Here is an 8,308-nt window from a genome sequence, read left to right as displayed (position 1 = left end):
TTTGAACTCAGAAAGATGAGTCTTCCTGACTCCAGGCCCAGCACTCTGTCCACTGTGCCACGTAGCTGCCTCCACTACACCACCAAGCTGCCTCTTAAATTCTTACCTTCCCCTAAACAAGGACAGAACCCTCCAATATATAACAAGGATCCATTAATTATTATTTTTTAAATTTATTTTTACTTTATTCATTTATTTTTGGGGGAGGGCAATTGGGGGTAAGTGACTTGCCTGGGGTCACACAGCTAGTGAGTGTTATGTGTTTGAGGCCAGATTTGAACTCAGGGCTCCTGACTCCAGGGCTGGTGCTCTATCCATTGCGCCAGGTAGGTACCCCCAGGATCCATTAATTATTAACCTTTGGGTGCAGTTGTGGAATCAGTTCCAAACTTACCTGTTATCTAGTCCCCATCTCTCCATCCAATCCACAAGAATGTCACAAAAGATTATGTCAGATGCCTTCCTATAATGCAGATATACTAGATTTGTGCTATTATCCTGACCTACCAGTGTAGTAACTCTGTCCAAAAAAAAAAGCATTATGTTAAGTTGGCCTGGTATAATCTCAAGAGCCTATTTTCATCAGTTCAGAGAGACCCCTTCTTCCTGTTCTAGGTACCATCCCTTTAATTATATATCCTACATTTCTGCTAGAAATGGAAGTCAGGCTGCATGGTCTATACTTTAAAGAATTCACCTTTTTGAGAATGGGCCAAAACCCTAGGCTGTCTGCAGACTTGTGGCACCTGTCCTGTTTGGGAGGACTTTTCAAAGATCACTGACTCAGCACCCACCCCCTGCCAGTTCTCTCAATACATTGGAATGTAATTCATTTAGGGCTGGTGACTTCAGCCCCTGGAGGTACACTCTTATCATCTCTTCATTTATCTGGGATTGCAATTCTGTGTTAATCTTTTGTTATTGTTGTTATTCTGTACTTTCCAGTGTGAAAGTCACCCACCTTAGGAGAGAAAGCAGAAGCAAAATAGGAGTTGAGTAGTTTTGTCTTCTTCCTACTGGAGTTCCATCTACTCAGACCTCTCTCCCCTCTCTCAAACATAAGCTTCTTAAAAGGCCCTTTTATTTTGCTGCTTTAAATATTTGTCTAATCTCTGCTTTATTGGGCCTTAATGTTATCCTTACAACAACACTGTGGAGAAAGAATTGGACTCAGCCAAGACACGTGGATTTGAATCCTTATTCCAACCCTACTAGCTGAAGACAATGAGCAGGTCATTTAATCTCTCAGTTTGCTTATCTGTAAAATGGGGTTAATTATATTGGCACTATTGGTCTCAAGATAGAGAGCTGGTGTTTGAGCCAGGAATCAGTGAGTTCACGTGCCACTTGGCCCAAGTGTGACCTTAGGCGAGTTAACTTCTTATGGTTATAGGGTAGCTAGGTAGAGCAGTGGATAGAACTCCAGGCCCAGAGCCAGGAAGACCTGAGTTCAAATCCCACCTCAGGCACTTACTGGCTGTCTGACTCTGGGCAGCTCCATTTGCCTCAGTTTCCTCATCTGTAAAATGGGGATAACAATAGCTCCTACCTCTGAGGGTTATTGTGATGATTAAATGAGATAATAGTTGTAAAGCACTAAGGACACTACACGGCATAAGATAAGAACTATATGAATGTTAGCTATTATTATCATTATGGTTCTAGGCAATGCTCTATGAGTATAAGATGCAGAGGAGGTGCTGACTTGCATTGGTAGAAGGATTGTCCTCCTCTAGGAGTTCCTTATGCCAATGAAATCTTAGGTCTAGCCTCTCTACCCATCCTCTTCTGTACCTCACAGGGTTGTTCTGGGGGACAAATGTTTTTATAAATGTGAGTTGTCATTCTCCTTTAAAGTCCAATTACAATGCCACCTTCTCCAGGGAGCCTTCTTCGACTTCCACCTTCTTCATCAGTAATAATGATTTCACCTTGTAGCTTCACATAATACCTTATCGTCAACTCTTTAAAGCACTTAGCTCATAGATGATCAACTTTGAACTGGAAGAGGACTCAAAACTGTCCAGTTCAACCCCTTTCATTTTGTTGTTTCATCTTTTCAGTCCTGTCTGACTCTTCTTGACCCTATCTGGAGTTTTCTTGGCAGAGATACTGGTTTGCCATTTCCTTCTCCAGCTCATTTTACAGATGAGGAAACTGAGGCAAACAGGATTAAATGACTGGTTCAGGGTCACATTGCTAGTAAGTATCAGGCTGGATTTGAACTCAGGAAGATGACTCACTTTACACCTGAAGAAACAGGCCTGAGGGGTGGGGTGGAGTTAAGTGACTTGCTCAAGATCCCACAGGTAGTAAGCTTCCGGAGGTGGCATCTGAACTCAGATTCAATGACTTTAGTGTCCGGTTTGTTTGTTTGTTTGTTTTTTCCCCAGTATATCATGATATTTGTGTATTCTTCTATATTGCAAATGTTTGTACTCAACACCAAAGGCCATTTGATATTTTTTCATCTGGTTTCATGGGTCACCTAAACCGTAAAATAACTAAGGTTGGCTCATCTTTGGGAAACCGTGCAGTGCCTACCACAATTGCAAGCTGCTTGATGGCTCATCAGCTTATCTCTCTCTTTTTTTTCTCTCTTTTTTTTTTTGTAGGCAATGGAGTTAAGTGACTTGCCCAAGGTCACACAGCTAGTAAGTGCCAAGTGTCTGAGGCTGATTTGAGCTCCGGTCCTCCTGACTCCAGACAGGTGCATACTGAGCGAAGCCAACAGTGCTCTATCCACTACGCCACCTAGCTGCCCCCTCAGCTTATCTCTTAACACCAACATTTCTCCAGAGCACCTCCTTTGGATCCACCCCAAAAGGCCTTAGAGGGGTCAGGTCTGCACAGAGGTAGGGGGTGACCACTGCAATGTAATCACAGATTCTTTTTTGGGGCGGAATACTGAAAGGTTTAAAACGTATATATACTTTAAAATGTTTCCAAAATATGGAAGTTGTTTGTATTCTTTCAAGTTCATGTTCATTTTCCCAATAAAAAGATCCACTCACAAAGTCACGGTGTTAGAGCTGGAAGGGTCCTCAGAGACCTTTTCATCCATTCCTCCCCTTTTACAGATGAGAACACCGGAGTTCAGAGAAGTTAAAATATTTGCCCAAAGTCACACAAGTGACCAAATAACAATTGGAGCTGAGGTCTTCAGGTTGCCAATCCTGGGACTATTCCACTAAGCGACACTGCCTTTTTTTCTCCACCCAAATTACTGTGTCACACAATGCCTGTAAGTTCTTCCTTGAGTTTAACCCGAATCCCTCTTGCTGCAGTCTCACCTCATTTCCACTGTGTCAGCCTTCAGTGGAATCAGAGAAGAGCAGGGGTTTCCCTTGGTATGGAGAATGGCCTGGGGCACTGGCAGGCTCCCCTCTTTTCTGGTAAAGAGATAACTCTGTCGAAGTCATGCTCAACACATGTTATGGAGGTGGAGGTGGGTTGGGACAGTTGTTATTGATTTTATTTTGGCACTGAGGTAGTTCCCATTGGCTTTACTCAGTATGCACCTGTCTGCTAAAGAACTCAAAGCAGTTTTAACTCTTGTCATCTGCTCACTGGTGGTTCAGTGATGAAGATGGGGACCCTGACTTTCAGTTATTGTCGTTCCATTGGTTTCAGTCATGTTCAGCTCTTCGTTGACCTCGTGTGGGGTTTTCTTGGCAGATATTGGAGTAGTTCCCCATTTCCTTCTCCAGCTCATTTTACAGATGAGGAAACTGAGGCAAAAGGGTTAAGTGACTTGCCCAGAGTCACACAGCTAGCATCTGAGGCCAGATTTCAACTTCTGAATATTGTGCCACTTAGCTGTGCCTGAGACTCAGTAGTCAATTGTAATAAAACCTAGAAGTTGTGGATCCCAGACCACAATCTGGTCAACTCCAGGGACCATTGTATGTGTCCAGTCCTGGTCATAGAATGGCATTCCACTCCACTCTAGTAGCAGGTAACAAGACACAGGACTTCTGTGTTATTTTGTCACTTTGCTATCTGTATATTGTGGGACCTTGGGCAAATCCCATAACTTCTCTGAAACTCATCATTTTGAGAAAAAAAAAGATCAGTTCCTTTTGTTCGTCTGTCACAATCACTTTGAGGTACATCTTTCCTCAAGGCTTCCTCCCCTGTAACAAAGAACAACAGTTAAGTAAAACCAACTAACACAATGACTGTAGCATATGCAATGTCCCTCATCCATAGTCCTCCAACTGTCTATCAAAAAGAGGGAGAAGGGCTTCATTATCTGTTCTCCTGGGCAACACTGGTCATTACAATTATTTGAGTGCCACCTCCCCACTCCAAAACACATAAATCAATAACTATATATCTCTGTGTATGTGTGTGTATTTCCCAATACCTAGGAGCTCAAAATGCTGCCTGAGAAGGATGGTTAAGTGCTCAAGCTTGTGGTTAACTGCTGTGACTCCACAATCTGTTTTCCTTCCTGACAATAAGATTCCTGCTCTGACATCTTTGCCCTGAAGTAAAAAGCCAGGTCAGAACATACAGTCTGAGTACAAGAGAATGACTGTGGGCGTAGGAGTCAACATGGGCAGTGTGGTAATCTGTTGATCACATGAGCAGCTGGACTACTGTCTGGAAGCTGAGAGAGGAAATAGAAGCCTAGACGGCCCTTTTAACCAGATCTTCTACTTCTCTCTCTTCTCCTTAACCTCCAAAGACTGGAACTTCTATCCCTACCCTCTACCCATACCTACAATGTCCCACTCAGAGTCAGTCTGTTAGTCAACAAGCATTTACTATGTGCCTGGCACAGTGAGAAGTGCTGGGGATACAAAGAGATGAAAAAACCACAGTCCCTATTTTCAGTTCTAATGGAGGAGAAAACATACAAATAACTATATACATACAAGATATATAGAGGGCAAATGAAGGGAATCTGAGAGAGAGGGATTCTCAGAGAATCCTTGGGGAGTAGGTTTGGGGAAGGGATGGATACTGGGAAAGGCCTTGTTCAGGGTTTGAATTTGATTGTAGGATTGGGTCTTGAAGGCTGGGAGCCAGGAGAAGAGGTGAGAAGAAAGAATTTCAGACTGTAGGGGGGTAGCCAGTGAAAAGTCATGGAGTTGAGAGACAGAGTGTTGTGTGGGAAGAATAAGAAAGCCAAGATTACTAGATCATAGAGTATGTCGGAAAGAGTAGAGCGTAGGAAGACTGGAAAGGTTGGAAGGGACCAGATTGTGAAGGGCTTAAATGTCAAACAGAATTTTGTAAGGTGTCTCAAAATCTTCATGAAGACTTTTGGCTCCCTATGTAAATTTGATCCTAGAGGTCATAGGAAGCCACTAGAATTTACCCAGAAGGGGAATGATATGATTAGACCTGTGCTTTCAAAAGATTACTTTAGCAGCTGAATGGAGGATGGACTGGAGTGGAGAGAGAGAGAGAGATGGGTCAAGAAGACCAGTTAGAAGGCTATTGCAACAGTCTATTTAAGGGGTGACAAGGGATTAGACCAGGGTGGTGATCATGTCAGTGGAGAGAAAGGGTCATAATAGGAGAGATATCATAAAGGTAGAAAACAGATTTTGCAGCAGATTGGAAATATGGGGTGAGTCCAAGTGAGGAGAAGATGACCTAGGAGAATGGTGGTTCCTTAAACAGTAGTGGGGAAATTGGAAAGAGGGAGGTCTTGGGGGTGGGGAGGGATACTTGGTCAGATCATTGGGTAGCCAGAAAATTCAGAGGCTCTGACCATTACTGTTTTCTTGAACCTAACGGGAAAATCTTGATGTTTCTCCACCACAGCTATCCATCCTGCCCTGCTTGGGAGTTCTTTTTCTGCCCTTGGGCTGGGCACAGATATTCCAGATTCCATAGTGCAGGAGAAAGAGCATTGGGTTTGTAGTTGGAAGACCTTGTTTGGACTCTCAGCTCCAATACTTACCAGTTATATAAGCTTTCCATATGTGTACAATGATGGAGTTGAACCAGATAAGCTCTAAGCTTCTGCTGTGATGACAAAAGGAACCAACCAACCCTACTCAGGAGGAATTTAGATGTCTGTCTCATTCAGAATGACCGCAGTACCCCCATCTTTGCTGCCCTTCTGCCCCCACTACCCTCTGTTTTAGTCCTAGCCATTCCGACCAGAGTTCTCCCAACCCGCATTCTGCTGAAGCCTTTCTTTTCTGAATGCCTAATTGACAACCTTTCAAAAATGGCACTTCTTACACAAATAAAATCAGATCTAAATAATTGGAAAAATATCTATTGCTCTTGGGTAGGCTGAGCTGATATAATAAAAATGACAATTCTGCCTAAGTTAATGTACTTATTCAGTGCCATACCAAACTACCAAAAATTATTTTATAGAGTTAGAAAAAATAACAAGATTCATTTGGAAAAACAAAAGGTCCAGAATATCAAGGAAAGTAATGAAAAGAAATGCAGGGGAAGGTGGCCTAGCAATTCCAGATCTTAAATTGTATTATAAAGCAACAATCATCAAAACTGCTTGGTACTGGCTAAGAAATAGAGTGGTGGATCAGTGGAATAGGTTAAATATGCAAGACACAGTAGTCAATGACTATAGTAATCTATTATTTGATAACCCCCAAAGACTCCAGCTTCTGGGATAAGAACCCAGTTTTGGAAAAAAAAAAACTTCTGGGAAAACTGGAAAAGAGTATGGCAGAAACTAGGCATAGACCAAAACCTCACATCATATACCAAAATAAAGTCAAAATGAGTTCATGATTTAGATATAAAGGCTGATGCTATAAGCAAACTGGGAGAACAAGGAATAGTTTACCTATCAGATCTATGGAGAACAGAAGAATTCATGACCAAACAGGAGATAGAGAACATTACAAAAAAGCAAAATGGATAATTTTGATTACATTAAATTGAAAAGTTTTTGCACAAACAAAGCCAATGCAACTAAGATTAGAAGGAAGGTAAAAAATTGGGAAAGAATTTTTACAACCAGTCTCTCTGATGAGGGCCTCGTTTCTAAAATACATAGAGAATTAAGACAAATTTATAAGAATACAAGTCATTCCCCAACTGATAAATGGTCAAAGGACATGAACAGACAGTTCTCAGATGAAGAAATTAAAGCCATCTATGGTCATATGAAAAAATGCTCTAAATCATCATTGATTGGAGAAATGCAAATCAAAACAACTCTGAGGTACCACATCTCACCTATCAGATTGGCCAACATGACAAAACAGGGAAATGATAAATGTTGGAGAAGATATAGGAAAATTGGAACACTAATGCATTGTTGGCAAAGTTGTGAAATGCGTCAACCATTTTGGAGAACAATTTGGAACTATGCCCAAAGGGATATTAAAAGTGTGCATACCAGCAATAGCACTTCTAGGGCTATATCCCAAAGAGATCATACAAATGGGAAAAAGACCCACATATACAAAAATATTTATAGCAGCTCTTTTTGCTATGGGAAAGAATTGGAAATTGAGAGGATGCCCACTGGGGAATGGCTGAGCAAGTTGTGGCATATGAATGTAATGGAATACTCTTGCACTATAAGAAATGATGAACAAGCTGACTTCAGAAAAACCTGCAAAGACTTGTATGGTCTGGCGCTGAGTGAAGCAAGCAGAACCAAGAGAACATTGTACACAATACCAGCCACGTTGTGTGATGACTAATATTGATAAACTGAACCCTTCTCAGCAATTCAAGGATCTAAGACATCTCCAGAGGACTCATGATGGAAAATGCTATCCACATCCAAAGAAAGAACTATGGAAGTTGAATCGCTACCTTTTTTTTTTCTCTTCTGTTGAGTTTTGTTTCCTCTTTCTGATGGCTCCTCCTATTGGTTTTAATTTTTACTTACAACATCACTAATGTGAAAATATGTTTAATAGGAATGTAAATGTATAGCCTATATCAGATTATGCACCACCTTGGGGAGGGTGGTGGGGAGGAAAGGGGGGAAAATTTTAAACTCAAAAGCATATGGAAGTGATTGTCGATAAATCAAAATAAATTAATAAAATATTTTTTTTAAAGAATGCCATTTCTTTCTTCCTTTTGCAAGCAGGATAGGGATGGGGAGGGAAGTGGTGGCTGTCCAAAGGTCAACCCCTAAGAAGCTCAGATGAATGGTCTCCCCTGAGCCCTGGGTGAGGGACCTTTCACTAGTGGGCTTGTTAAGAAGTCTGCTTGACCAAGCTGGCCAAATCCATCAGCAGAGACTTAGGGATGCCTCTAGGATCTATTTCCTGGGACTTCAGGGTTCCAAAGGCAGAAGGAGTGAAGCTCAAGTGTTTAGGGAAAGACCCAAGGGTTAATGGGA

Source organism: Phascolarctos cinereus, unplaced genomic scaffold, assembly GCF_003287225.1.
Source record: "Phascolarctos cinereus isolate Bilbo 61053 unplaced genomic scaffold, phaCin_HiC Scaffold_5;HRSCAF=322, whole genome shotgun sequence".
Lineage (NCBI taxonomy): Eukaryota > Metazoa > Chordata > Mammalia > Diprotodontia > Phascolarctidae > Phascolarctos > Phascolarctos cinereus.
The sequence above is the reverse complement of the archived record's forward strand: the minus strand, read 5'-3'. Positions refer to the sequence as shown.